Source organism: Gopherus flavomarginatus, chromosome 1 (genome assembly GCF_025201925.1).
Source record: "Gopherus flavomarginatus isolate rGopFla2 chromosome 1, rGopFla2.mat.asm, whole genome shotgun sequence".
NCBI classification, from domain to species: Eukaryota; Metazoa; Chordata; order Testudines; family Testudinidae; genus Gopherus; species Gopherus flavomarginatus.
The window spans coordinates 246,107,926-246,123,019 of record NC_066617.1 but is presented as its reverse complement, the minus strand read 5'-3'; the positions used below and the strand labels follow the sequence as shown (position 1 = coordinate 246,123,019).

Here is a 15,094-nt window from a genome sequence, read left to right as displayed (position 1 = left end):
TCTGTCCACAATCACAACAAACAACTGAGTTCAAGCTCTGAAGGGTTTGAAATGGTCCAGACAGAAAGTGAGACCCTTCTGAAATCCAGCGAATGTAGCCTCTCCTCATCCCTATGAGTATGAGGCTTTGAAAAGAAAGTTAGCAAATAGAGTGCCTGGTCAAGGTGAAAATTTGCAACTACCTTAGAGAGAAATTTGGATGAAGGTGGAGATAAACCTTATCCCTATGGAAAACTGTAAAGGGAGGGTCTGATAGTAGGGCTTTTAACTCTCCTACCCTTCTAGCAAAGGTAATGGCCACTAAAAATGCTCCTTTCATGGGGAGGTGCAGCAGAGAACAAGATGTAAGAGGTTCAAAGGGTGGACCCATCAATTTAGCTAGGACCAAGTTCAGATCCCAGGGAGGGATGAGATCAAGCACATGAAGATATAATCTGACCTAACCCTTCAGGAATCTGGTCACGATGGGGATGGGAAAAAAGGGATCTACTATCTACTGAAATGTGAAAGGCTGAAACAACTGCCCGATGCACTCTAATAGAGCTAATGAACAAACTCTGTTTTAGGTAAAGGAGATAGTTCAGTACAAGGCTCAGGGGTGCACACGGCGGAGATACCCCTTTTCAATGGGACCAAATGGAGAAGTGCTTCCACTTATCCAAGTAACTACTCCTAGCTGAGGGGTTTCTGTTCTTCAGAAGCACTTTTTAATGTCCTTTGAACAAGATCTCTCAAATGGTGACAACCATGAAGTATTCATGCTGTCAGAAGGGGGGCTCAGAGGTTGGGATGGAGCAGCCGACCATAGCCCTGGGAGATGTTATCTGGATCCAACAGGAGAGACAGTGGGGTCTTGATTGACAAGGCTAGTAGGGGTCGAGTACCAGTGTTGACGAGGCAATGCAGCTGCTATAAGGATGAGGTGAGCATTGACCTTGTCTGACCTTGAACAAAACCCTGAGTAGCAATGGGACTGGAGTCAAGGTGTACAGAAGGGAATTCTTCCAAGAGAAGAGAAAGGCATCTGTCAGTAAGCCTGGGCGGAGAGCTCTCCAGGAACAAAACAGAAAATCAGTTGGCTTTTGTTGCAAACAGATCCACCTGGGGAGTCCGCCAGAGTTGAAAGATAGATTTGGCCAGCTCTGGGCATAAAACGACCACTCGTGGTGATAGCAGAACAACCTGCTCAGTTGATCTGCTAACATGTTCTGTTTCCCTGGAAGGTAAGCAGATCTGAGATGAATTGTTTATCAAAAGTCTGAGAGGCAAATTGCCACCTGGCATAGTTGGGTCGACTGCACTCTTCCCTGTCTATGTACAACATAGTCACAGAGCTGCATGTTAGAATTAATAAATTCTTTCCTACTATTTGGGGGAGAGGTCAAGCAGGTGAAATGCACCACTGTTAACTCCCTGACATCTGTATGGCTCTTTAGCTCTTGAGATGACCTGATATCTTGAGTCAGCAGAGATCCCAAATGAGCTCCCCAATCCAGCCGATGATACATCTGTGACGAGCGTGAGGGGTGGTAGTGGAGGAACAAAGAGGACTCCCATGCAAACTTTCAGAGGATTCATCCACCAATGCAGAGATGACAAAACCAACACTGGCACTCACACTGTCCTGTCCACATAAAGACAACTTAGGACATACACCAAAGCTAGCCATGCCTGCAGCCTTCTGAGCTGCAACTTGGCATAATAGACTACATAGGTACACACTGCCATGTGACCAAGAAGCCTGAGGCAGCTGCGTGCCATGGTGAGAGGGTTTGCTTTCAAACTGCAGCACTATGTCCCATAATGTTTCGAATCTGGATTGAGATAGTAAGGCCTTGGCTTTCGAAGAGTCTAAGACTGCCCTAACGAATTCTACTCTCTATACTGTTTTTAGGATTGATTTGTCTTGATTTACTAGAAGTTCTACTGCCAAACATGGACCAGACTGTCGATACACTGGCTAATGCTTGGGCCTCAGACTGATCTCTGATCAAACAGTCATCCAGGTACGGGAACACATGGACTCTTGATTTTTGTAGATGCACTGCCAACACAGTCATGCATTTTGTGAACACCAAGGAGCGGCTGAAAGACTGAATCAAAGCACCACAAACTGGTGGGTAATGGCACCCATTCACCACAAATTGGAGAACCTTCCAATGGTTGTGGTGAATCACAACATGGACATGAGCATCCTTTATGTTGAGGACAGCATAACAGTCCCATGTTCCAAAGACAGATAGGGTAACCATGAGGAATTTTATTTTCTTCAGGAATTTGTTCAAACCTCTTAGATCTAAAATAGGCCTGAGACTCCATTATGCTTTGGAAATGAGGAAATAATGGAATAGAAGCCATTCCCTCCAAGGCACAATGAGATTTCCTCTACAGTGGCAAACTGAAGAAGAGACTGGACTTCCTGTTCGAGGAAAATTTCACAAGAATGGTCGCTGAACAGTGATGAGCGAGGAAGGCGGGGGGGCGGGGTGTCATAAACAGATAGTTAAGGGTTAATGTCTCTTTTACCTGTAAAGGGTTACAAGCAGTGAACCTGGAACACCTGACCAGAGGACCAATCAGAAGACAAGATACTTTCAAATCTCGGTGGAGGGAAGTCTTTGTTTTGTGGTGTTTGTTGGTCTGTTGTTCTCTCTGGGTTCTGAGAGTGACCAGACGTACCTACAGGCTCTCTAATTTTCTGTTCAAGTAGCAACTACAAGTAGAAAGGCGGTTTAGTCTTTTTGATTGTTTTCTTTTATTTGCAAATGTGTATTTTGTTGGAAGGATTTTAATTTGTATTTGTGCTGGGGGGAAGGCTTCTCTCTAGTGTCTATAAGCTGAAAGACCCTGTAACATTTACCATCTTGATTACAGAGACAACTTTTACTTTTTTCTTTCTTTTATTAAAAGCTTTTCTTTTTTAAGACCTGATTGATTTTTTCCCCTTGTTGAGGGTCAAGGGAATTGAGTCTGTACTCACCAGGGAATTGGTGGGAGAAAGGGAAAGAGAAGGGAGGGGGGAAGGTGGAATTCCTCTGTTTTAGATTCAAGGAGCTTGAATCTGTATTACCTCTTGGGGAGGGGAAAAGAGGAGGGGGGAAGGTGCATTCCTCTCTGTTTTAAGATTCAAGGAGTTTGAATCACAGTGATCTTCCAGGGTAACCCAGGGAGCGAAAGCCTGGGAGAGGCAACGGTGGCGGAAAGGGTTTACTGTCCTTGTGTAAGATCCAGGGGGTCTGGGTCTTGGGGTCCTCTAGGAAGGTTTTGGGGGGGACCAGAGTGTACCAGGCACTGCAAGCCCTGGTTGGTGGCAGCACTACAAGATCTAAATTGGTAATTAAGCTTAGGGGGATTCATGCTGGTACCCCATCTTTTGGACGCTAATGTTCAGAGTGGGGGGTTATACCATGACGGAGGGGAGGGTGAGAACTGAACTGGAGAGCATATCCCAGTTTCACAGTGCTTAAGGCCCAGTAGTCTGATGTTACATGGCCCCAAGCACTTAGGAAGTGGCATGAGAGAATAGTAAACAAATGCTGGGGAACCCATGGAACTACAGTAACTGTACACTGTCCTCAATAAACCCACCAAAATGTCTGTTTGGACACAGTGGCTGGACAGGATGAGCCCACTGATGCTGAAGAGGAAGATGGTGGCGATTGCCTCCCTGCCCTTTTTCCTTGGTGGATCTTGGGATCAGGGAGGTAATTCTTGGTGCCTGTATGGCTGCTAAAGATGAAACTGTTTTCTTTTCATTGCTGGGGTACAGATACCCAGGCTTTTGAGTGTCACCCTGGAATCCTTAAGATTGTGAACCGTCAACTGTCTTGTGTAAAAACAGAGTGGGAACTTCAAAAGGGAGGTCCTGGATAGTCCGTTGGACCTCTAAGGGCAGCCCAGACAACTGCAAACATGAACACCTCTTCATAGAAATACCTGACACCATCATTCAAGCAGCCAAGTCTACACTATACAAGCTGTCCTGACAACCAGCTTACTCTCTTCAGCCACCACCACAAACGTTTGTCTGCAGTCCTCTGGTAACTTGTCTTTAAATTGTATAATGTCTCCCAGAGGGTAAAGTCATATTGACTCAAGAGTGCCTGTTGGTTTGCAATCCTAAACTGCAGGCTTCCTGAAGAATAAAGCTTGCCTCCAAACAGATCTACCCTCTGAGTCTGCCTTTTGGCAAGGATACTTGTTGTCTCTGCCTCTCATACTCACTGGTAGCTGCCACCACCAGAGAAGAGGGGGAGGGGAGTAAAAATGTTGATACCTCTTAAAGGGGCAAAGTACCTCCTTTTAACTCATTTCACTGTGCATGGCAAGGAGGACAGTGTCAGCCACAGGGCCTTGACTGGCTCCATGAATTGACAGAGCTACCCTGGCCAGAGTGGCCAATACCAGGATGTCTACCAACTTGCGAGAACTCTCACACCTCCTCTGCCTTAATGTCAAGTATAGAGGCCACTTTTTTTTGAAAGATCTTGATGAGTTTTGTAGACCTCTGGTGGCGGTGAATCTTTTGATTGCTCAACAGCCTCGTCTGGTTACAAGGAGGAGGATGCAGTAGGCATCTGAGGTGGTGGCTGGTTTATATCTTGCAGCAGAGATGGTGCCTGAGTGGCTTCTGACTTACCCAGTACGGAGTCCAGTACTGTGATCTGTGAGTGATGCTCTTGGTGATGATAGCAGTGGTATGTTCTCCAGGACAGCGAGCAAGAGGGGTAAGGAAAGGTCCTAGCCAGACAGCGAACACCCCACGGAGCCCAGAACAGCCACCGGTATGGGCCACTACAATCCATCCTTGCCTGGACCATCGTCTCTTATACGAAAGCCAGCACTGAGGCTGCTGCATGGCCCATAGTCCTCAAGACTCTGAGGCATGTATGTTCCCCATCCTTGACAGGATACAACCTCACCTACGAATCTGATGAAGTCCAATGCCTCTGAAAATGGCAGGGCAGAACCAGCTGAGACTGAAGAGAGATAGCCAGATCTCGGAGATGGCAGAACCAGGGACATCATCAGCCTCTCGATTACACCAGTTTTTGTGGCCGTCTAGGGGGTAAAGATCCCGCAAGCTCTTGATGCAGTGAGATAGACACTGTAGGCATCGGTACCAGCTGTATACTTTCCCATACTGCTGGCAATACCAGTAACAAGAGGCTAAGCAAGCCTTTTTTGGCTGCATAAGCCTCCAGAGTGGTTGGGAGCGGCAGCAACAGAAGACTCAGTAAAGGTCTTTCAGGGGATGGCCTCGATGGACTTGGCACAGTTCCAGAGGCAGCGATCCCTTCTGGGGAGTGCGTGCTCTAGGGAGAGAGTGTCCCCTCGAACATTTCATAGAGTCTCCACCTCTACTACACAGTAGTACCAATATACTTGATTGAGGTACCAAACACGAGGCAGACCTAAGTCTTCTCTTTGATACCAGCAAATGGGACTGAAAAGCCACAAACATCTCTGGTGGGGCACTCCACACCAAAGCTGATGTGCTCAGGGTATTTTCCCTATGTGCTAACTCTAGTGGAAGACAAAAGGCTGCCTCCACAAGCAAGAACTTGAGACTCACCACTCTTTTTTTAAGCAGGGCTTGAATCCGTTACATATGTGACATTTCTCACTAATGTGAGATTCTCCTAGACCAGAGGCTCCCAAACTGGGGTTCGTGAACCACAGGGGGGTTGCAAAATGTTGCAGGGGGTTCATGGGAAAAAATTCCCTAATGGTGGACAGAGCTGTCCCTAGGGACCACAGGCAGCATGGGGCCAGCAGCACAAAGCCCCTGGTCTTCCAAGAGCTAAGGAGATCAAAGCAAGCATATCTATCACACTGAGGTCATTTAAACTTCAAGACTCCTTATAAGAAATGGAAAGGGAGGTGGATATTTTTTGCTGTTTTTAAAATTAAATAGGCAGTTAGTATTGTTTTTTAAATTATTATGAAGAACAAGTTTAAGCTTTGTTGTAACGTGCATTGTTTGCCTGGACTGCTCAAGACTTGAATGCTTGTGTAGGAGGAACTCTTTAAGTTGGTTTCTTAAATACCTTTATGCTGTTTCACATCTGATACTCCTTGATGAAACATAGGAGCCTTCTCTTATAACAGGCTTATTCAAAGTGATACAAGCTATGAAAGTGAGATCTTGGAAGAGTGTTGCCGTTTTCATAATGTAATAAAAATACTGTAAAGATAAATATTAATAATAAAGGTTTCAGAATAGCAGCCGTGTTAGTCTGTATCCGCAAAAAGAATAAGAGTACTTGTGGCACCTTAGAGACTTACAAATTTATTTGTGCATAAGCTTTCGTGGGCTACAGAATCCGAAGAAGTGGGCTGTAGCCCACAAAAGCTTATGCTCAAATAAATGTTAGTCTCTAAGGTGCCACAAGTACTCCTGTTCTTTTTATTAATAATAAAGTGTGTAATAAGCATATCATAAAAACAAATTTTATATTTCCAAGATCACTGCTTTTATAATTTATACTCAGGTAAAGGAGAAAATCCCTGGAAATATTCATTTTTAGGAGGGAGGGGTTCATGAGACTTGACATTTTAGTGAAAGGGGTTCATAGGTCGTTAAAGATTGGGAACCGCTGTCCTAGACATTTTAAGCAGGTTAGGCGTGGGTCAAGCATATGCTTAGTGCAAGCCTGGTAGGACTCAAATCCTGGCAAGCAAGCCATCATTTTGGTACTGATCTCCAGTACAAAAATGGGGAAAGACAGCCTAAAACAAAAACAATCACTAAAACTAGCTAAAATGGCTACAACTAACTGTTTAGAGTAACAGGATATATAAGCAATAGAGTGACCATACATCCCATTTTGGCTAGGACAGTCCTTTTTTTAATCCCTGTTCTGGCTGTCCCAATTTATTTATTTTTTTAGCAAAAGTGCTTTGTTAGCACTTTTGTCAAAGAAGTGGGGTGTGGAAGAACATGCAGGGGGGTGAGCAGCGATGCCACCCCCTGCAGAGAGGGAGGGCTCGGGCAGGGGGCAGGTCGGGGTCGGGCGAGCAGCGATGCCAGCCCTGCGCGGGGAGGGGGTCAGGGCTCAGGAGAGCAGAGACCGCCAGCCCTGCAGGGTGTTGAGGGGAAGCAGGACTCAGACAAGTAGCTCGGGCCAGCCCGGGGTGCGGGGGAAGCCCTCAGGCTAGCTCCACACAGTGTCCCATTTTGCCTTTGGGAAATATGGTCATGCTAATACACAAGGATTGAGGGAAGTACTTATCATAAGCCTGAAGTGGCTCTGACAAGCATCACTGGAGGTAAGAAGGAACTGAGGGGTGTCAGAGGCAGTGTGCACTGCCTGGTGGCAACAGTGGGCACCTGAGCCACCGTGATGGGCCTCGCTGAGGGAAAAAGTTCTGTCACCTGTGCCCGAGGCACGCACCCACCTAGAGTGGAACAGACTTCTTCAAGCTCTTGAAGAAGAACACTCAGAAATCAGGAGGAGTCAAAGGTGCAGGTAACCACTAGGACACTTGTATCCTTAGGGTTGCTTTATATTATTGGCCCATCCTCCTTTACAATTCCTCACAACTTAGTAGCATCTGATAATTTTATTAATGTACTGTTAACTCCCTCCTTTAAGTAATTAAAAATGCTAACATTTTTCTATTACCTTCTTCCTGTAGAGGGAAACCCTTCTCTCCTCCAAACAGAAATTGCATTATCTGAATTTATAGAAATATATCTATAGACGTCCATCCTATGGCCTGGGCATCTATCCCATAGGTTAAAATGCACACAATGATATAGAAGGACTGCCCCAGCCATGAATATAATCATACCAACCCTCAGTCCAGTCACTCCTGGACTGCAGAAAAGAGAAAATCTGGGCTTTATGGGCATGCCCAGAAGATTAACAAATCCATATCTGGCACGTAAGTTGGGTGAGCAACTTTCCAAAACAGACATGCATCCGACGAAGTGGGTATTCACCCACGAAAGCTCATGCTCCAATACGTCTGTTAGTCTGTAAGGTGCCACAGGACTCTTTGCTGCTTTTACAGATCCAGACTAACACGGCTACCCCTCTGATACTTTCCAAAACAGAGGATCTCTCACAGACTATGCCCAGGACAGCAGCCCACTCCTATACTGAGGGGTCTCCAGGTTGAGCATCTTTCCTCATCTCAACTGTTTCAGTATGTCACAGGGAGAGAGGAAATCTCTCCAGCCCCAAACCCTATTATCACATAAGAGAAGAAGCCAGCTGGGATCCCTCATGGTGACAGCAGCGGACAGAAAGAATGAAGCAACTCAAATCCAGGAGCAGTGGAAAAGAAGCTGCTGCTCTTGGGCTGCCTGCAGTTGAGGAATGTGGAAGAGTAAAGAAGCTTTTCCACCCCCAAAACCATTCATTTACAGCGGAAAATTAAGACAAGGAACCTCGCCCCAAAGATACTCCCCTATGATGAAAACACAAGCAACAGTGGCGATTTGATAAATGATGGATGGTGATACATGAACTCTATCCTTTTTTTATGGGTGGTGGGGGCTTCCAAGCAGAAACAACCCTCCTCCAAATATGCTGGACCACCAAGGATGTCCAGAAAGAGGAAACAAAACTATGAAGAATTTAATCTGCTTGATCTTTTTGCAGATATCTTTAAACATTCTCTCTGGGATGGTCTTTTCTTTTGCACACATAGCATTAACTTCACTTGTTACTCAACTCACTGGCTGGTCAAGAGTGGGGGGTGGGGAATACTAGTCCATTTTTTACTGAAATGACATAAATGAGTCATACTGGTTCGCTGCGTGCAACAGTTTCCAACATCCCACTTTTTCCAGTAAGCTGAGGTTTAGACAGTTCAGACTTCCCTTTAAAACACTGAGCTATCTGGAGACATGATCTTTTCTGCCATTTACAAATATTTCTGTAAACTCAATTTTTACAGACAGACAGACATAAAATCAATGGTAAAGAGCAAACAGCATAAAGAAAAGCCATAGATATTGAGAAAATCTTTAGATTTGTGTTAGCAAATACTTTTGTTTAGTAAAACAATGTAAGATATGACCATCAAAAATTAACTGCAATACTTTGTCATGCCTAAACATGATAAGAACTAGTGTTTCAGGTTCTGCGCCCTACTCTACAGGAAGTTGTAAAAGCGGTTCCTCAGTCTGAGTGAAGCTAGATATTTAATCCAGGTTAACACAAAGATTGGAGGATGGCAGAAACCTAATTTATCATCATGTAGAAATTAAGCTGTAGCATGAATATGGAAAAAATGAGTGATTTGGTTAATTTTTTAAAATGTAGAGGATGCCTTTGACTACAGTTAAATGACAGAGGCGATACACAGACAATACCCAAATTTGCTCATTGATAAAAAATTATAGTATGCGCCCATTCTTCTGTGTTATATGGAGCAAGGGCTTGAAATGTATTAAGTCCTGGATTCAGAGAGGTGCCTTTGGTTGTTGCTGTGAAAATTCACCCAGATATTGGCCATTTATAAGCCTCTGAAAATGACAACTTGCACTTGCCCTGTAAAGGTTGTCACAGACTTGATGCTAAAATCTCTGAACATTCCATCTGCACTGAGCACGTTCCCATGCTCACTGGCCCACTACCTGCACTGGGCACGTTCCCAGTCACCACCATATTTGAACTTTAGATCAGATATAGAGACAGGCCTAGCAGCAGCATTCCCACCTGCACCCATTTTGGCATAGAGGCTGTCATGCTGGAATGGAAGCCAGGAAGAAACTATGAGTTCTAGTCAGAGGTGGAAATAGAACGCAGTCTCTCTTATGGCAGACCCAAGTCCAATCAACCACTCCGTCTTTCTGAAAGAATGTTTCAAATTTATGTGCTTGGCTGTGCTGTCTGTCACCGCTAGACTCCCCTCCAGAATGAGGAACAAAACCCATGACTCTTGATTCCCACAACTCCCTAGCTGTTTTGCAAATAGCAATATAAGCCAAAGGTAATGTGTCTGTCACACAGACCTTCAGTGGATGGTCCACATAAAAAATGCAGTGGTGAAGGGTTGTGCCATGGATCTCATGGTCCCAGGTTCAAACCCTGATGATGACCCATGCACAGGGTCAGCATGGTTCCACATAAAGAAACTTTTGGTTTTTTCAGTTTGCTTTAATAAAACCTAGGAACTTACATACAAATACCTACACTGAAGGGCATTAAGGTTGCAAGGTCAACCACTCAAAAGTCAGAAAATGCAAGAATTAAGGTTACCCATGCAACCTTTAAAAAAAATCAACTCAAAGAGTGTTATGGTTTAGCCCAACTTAACAGGTACTGTCAGATAATATTTAGATAAAATCCTCATATTTCAATAAGGTCAATAGAAATGTTCAAAGAAGCTTTAGACAATTATATGGGGGAAATACCGGAAAATCATAATTAAGTCAGCAGGGCTCTCCACGGGCACAGGGGTTAATCCACACAGCTAGTAGGACCGTGGTCTTAGTTACCCTCAGTATAGTTCTCGGTACTTGTTTGTTTACATATCTGTTTTTATCTTGAATTGCATTTCAATTAATTTTTATTTAGTGTTTCTATATTTGTGAACCTTTGTATTTTTAGACTACAATAGAGAAGACTCTACAAGTCCAATCATATTACCCATTACAGCAACGTCTTTAACTTCTGTTTATTTTTATTTTTTTAAAACCACTTTCCTGCTACACTGTTCACTACAGATTTTTTTTTAACTTTAATTTGCAGTATTCATATCAGAATTCTCTCTTACTAAGAAAAAAAACCTGATCAGATTAACACAAAATCCTTCTGCCCTACTCCAGCATTTTACAATTTGCATTTTTTTTTTTAACAAATCCCACTCTCTGTGAACTGTATCAATATGAGTCTTTTTACACCAGCTAAACTTCACAGACAAATTACTCAAGGTAACACTTTTTAAAGAATCTGTTTAAAAGAGGCAAGCTGTAACACCATGTTTAGATGCCAAAACAGTTTTTGAAAAGTGACAAAATTTGAGTTAGACTAGTCCATGAGTTGGAATGCTGATGTAAGGCGTAAACAACTGTATAAATCATAGCTATTCGATCTGAGCACGACCATTTTTAAACATATGTAATAATATGGCACAGAAAGCATAAAGAAGTTTCAACAAAGTATTATTACAAATTCCAATTTCAGAAGTACATAAATTAACAATGGCACATGGATAAACTCTTTCAATATACAGTCTGTCGCATCTTACGTGCATTTAACATGTGCGATTTGAGCTTTACGCTGTCGGCAAAAACAAAACCAAAAACAGAGAAAAATAATGTTAATACTGTACCTGTAGCACTGGCGATTCCGCCCATCATTACACTCAATGTAATTTTGACTATAAGCGATTTTCGCTTTACGTGCTGACTGCGGAACGTAACCCCAGCGTAAGATACAACAGACCTGTATAGTTCATTACAATTATGCATTATGGCAAATAAATATTAGTATAAAGCAAGATAGGCAATAAGGACTAGACCCTCCAGTAGCAACTCCATTTCTTATATGAGATTACTGTGAGTATTTCCAAGGCTTCTAGTAAAAATTTGTTTGGCTTTATATTTAAATGCCAAGGCAATCATATTTTTTTTTTGGCCCTCTAGGTGGTCTCTTAAGACAGGTTCACTGTATGTCATAAAGTATGAACTGCTTATAGTATACTTCTATGATATAAAGTGCAACATATGTAGGGTGACCAGATGTCCCGATTTTATAGGGACAGTCCCAGTATTTGGGGCTTTGTCTTATATAGATGCCTATTACCCCTCATCCGCAGTCCAGATTCTTCACACTTGCTGTCTGGTCACCCTAAACATATCTGAATGCATTTTAAACCCATTAGCAAATACTGCAGGGCTAAAAACAAAGGCAATGAAATCCACTGTGTCTTACTAGGACATAACAGCTGTTGACAGACTTGTTGCAGCACTAGAAAGACTTTCCAATAGATTTAAGTCCATTTAAATTTTCAGAAAGTCATTCTGAACAAATAGATTAAATGCTGTCGGGTCACCACAATGTCCGCTGGTGGGTGATGTATTTATTTATATTCTCCATTACAACAGAGAGGCAACATTATTTTAATTGGAGAAGAATCAACTTCCTCAAAGGTCTAGCTCTGGATAATATTTTTATTTAAACACACATTGGCCTTTACCCCCTTTCATCTGAAAAGCCATGTAATTCTTCATAGGTTTTTTATGTTTAATCTAATTTTCTATTGTACTATAACACAAGCGGCACAGTCCTAACAACGCTTCAATGACAAACCAGCATATGCACTAGATATGGCAGGGGTTGGCAAACTTTTTGGCCCGTGGGCCACATCTTGATATGAAAATTGTATGGTGGGCCATGAATGCTCATGTAATTGGGGTTGGGGTGCAGGCTCTGGTGTGGGGCCAGAAATGAGCTCAAGCGCAGGAGGGGGCTCTGGGCTGGAGCAGGGGGTTGGGGTGCGGAGGCGAAAGCTCCGGCTGGAGGTGCGGGCTCTGGAGTGAGGCTGGCGATGAGGGATTTGGGGTGTAGGAGAGTGCTCCAGACTGGGATCGAGGGATTCAGAGAGCAAAAGAGGGATCAGGGCTGGGGCAGGAGGTTGGGGCACAGGGGTGGTGAGGGCTCTGGCTAGTGCGCGGGCTCTGAGGTGGGGCCAGAAATGAGGAGTTCAGGGTGCAGAAAGGGGTTCCAGCCTGGAGCAGGGGGTCAGGCTGTGGGCGGTGCTTACCTCAAGCAGCTCCTGGAAGCAGCAGCATGTCCCCCCTCTGGTTCCTACGCGGAGGTGCAGCCAGGCAGCTCTGCATACTGCCCTGTCCGCAGGCACTGCCCCTGCAGCTCCCATTAGCCGTAGTTCCCAACCAACGGAAACTGCAGGGGTGGCGGCTGGGGTGGAGGCAGCCCCCTGGCTGCCCCTAAGCATAGGAGCCGGAGTGAGAACAAGCTGCTGCTTCTTTAAGCCTCGGCATGCACGTGCAGTGACCTCAGACCCTGCTCCCTGGCTGCAGCATGGGAGCAGGAGCTCGAGGGCTGGTTTAAACAGGCTGGAGGGTCAGATGTGGCCCCCAGGCCATAGGTTGCCACCCCTCAAATATGGGGACAAGCGTTAAATACAAAATATACACGAGAGAATAGACTCGATTTCAAGCAGTAAAATAGAAGTATTTTCATATATATTCAGGCCCTGATCCTGTAATGGCCTGTATGCTACCAACTGCAGGATTGGGGCCTGAAATTGCTCATCATCTCCTCTCAAGTCTACAACACACACTTCTGTTATTTTTCCTCTATTCTATCTTCACACTACAGTTTATAAGCAAGGACCGTGATTACACAGTACAGAAGCACTTGATTAGAACACTTTGGGCATTACTGCAATATAATTAATAAAGAACAATATGGTATCTACTAAAACATTCAATAATTCAGGATAACAAGATTGAGCAATAACCATAACTCTCAATTTGTTGAGGTTAGCAGTGCATGCAAAGAAGTCATTGGAAATCCCTGTTTCCTTCACTTCCCCAGTGCTGGGACACAGCGATATACATTTAGTACAAAAGAGCCCAATTCTGACTGAGGCCCTTAGATCAGCTTTTTTCAAACTTCAGGTCCCGTTGGCGTTACTGCCCAGGTAAGGCAGGCTAGTGCCTACCTATCTTGACACCACCCTGCGCCCCAGAAGCAGCCAGCAGCGGGTCTGGCTCTTGATAGTGGATTGATGGGGCTCCGTGCACTGCCCCCACCCCAAGCACCAGCTCCGCACTTGGGGGAAAAGGCCTGGGGGCGAGAGTCATATGGCTCCACCTAGGAGCTGGACCTGTCACTGGCCGCTTCCAGGGCGCAGCGTAGTCCACGGTGCAAGGACAGGCGGGAAGCCTGCCTCTGCACGCTGCTGACCAGGAGCTGCCAGAGGTAAGTCCGTTCCCCAACACCAGCCCTGAGACCCCCCAAACCTGGAACCCCTTCCTGTACCCCAAATCCCTCACCCCCCCACCCCAGACCCCCTCCTACACCCAACCCCCTGCCCCATCCCAGAGCCTCCCTCCCTCCCAGCCCCTGAACCCCTCATTCCCAGCTCCGTTGGGTCATGAGTATCAACAATTTTCTTCAACTGGGTCCGCAGACAAAAAAGTTTGAAAACCACTGCCTTAGATGCTGTCATAATATAAAAAAATTGTGCTAGAGGCTTCAATTCTGCATCCCACCCAGCAATGCGCTACCCCCCCCCATCCCACTTGCCATCCGACTGGTCAAAGCACCCCCCCCCACACACACACACACACACACCTAGTTAGGAGTTCCTTGTTTAGCCCTCACATTGTGCTGGGCGCTGCACAAGACACTGAATCAAGCGAGTCCCGGCACGGAGATCCTCGCAGCGCTTGGGTAGCCGCTGGGCGGGGTGGGAAGCAGGCCAAGGCTGCGGCCAGACCTGGGCCCAACCCCAGAACAACCCCTCAGAGGCCAACCAAGCGTGAGCTCGGGGGAAGTCGGGCTCCGCGGGAGGCCGGCGCGGCTGGGCGGGAGGGAGAAGTGGAGAAGCCCCCCAGGACCTGCTGCGCGCCCCAGCGGGCCGGGAGCGGGCTCGGCACAGGCACAGCCCCAGCCCCAGCGCGGGGAAGGGGCAGGAACAAGGGAAGTTTCTCTCACCCACTTGCAGCAGGAGACTCTCGGGGTCGCCGCTTCTCTCCCTCCCCAGCTGCTCGGGCGGGATGTTGCCGGGGGCTCGGCGCCCTCCGGGGCTCGGCTCCGCGGGTTATTGTTGCCGGGCCGCCTTCTCCCCCTGGGCCGCGCTGGGCTTGGAGTTTCCTGCCTGAGTCACTCGCCCAGCAGGGAACCGCGCAAGGAAACACCCTTCCTGCCGCTCCAGCGGCTCCTCCTCCTCCCGCTGCCCCCGGCCCTGCCTCCCCGCACCCTGCAGGGCTCCTCCTACCCCGGCTGACCCGCAGGAGCCGCGGCTGGCTGCCCCTGCTGCGGGGCAATGGCACTGATGTGCCCGGCCCGGGGGCTGGATTCCCGGGAGAGGGGGCACGGGCCCTCGCTGCTTTGCTACAGCCAAAGTCTCGCACGGGGGGGAGCAGGAGGCGATACGAAAA

The 15,094-nt window shown here is 46.2% G+C and overlaps 1 protein-coding gene across 9 annotated transcripts in view; it reads right to left on the bottom strand.

Moving 5' to 3' along the window:
• Positions 1-14,849, bottom strand: part of CYFIP1 (cytoplasmic FMR1 interacting protein 1) — a 143,939-nt gene extending 129,090 nt beyond the window's left edge. For 4 of the 9 annotated variants that reach the window (XM_050919307.1, XM_050919297.1, XM_050919276.1 and 1 more), the window contains exon 1: positions 14,649-14,846. The gene's annotated coding sequence lies outside the window, so the exon portion shown is untranslated. Of the gene's footprint in view, positions 1-14,648 lie in introns of all 9 variants that reach the window. The other 5 variants (XR_007768726.1, XM_050919346.1, XM_050919317.1 and 2 more) reach the window with 3 other exon arrangements.
• Positions 14,850-15,094: the final 245 nt, after the last annotated feature.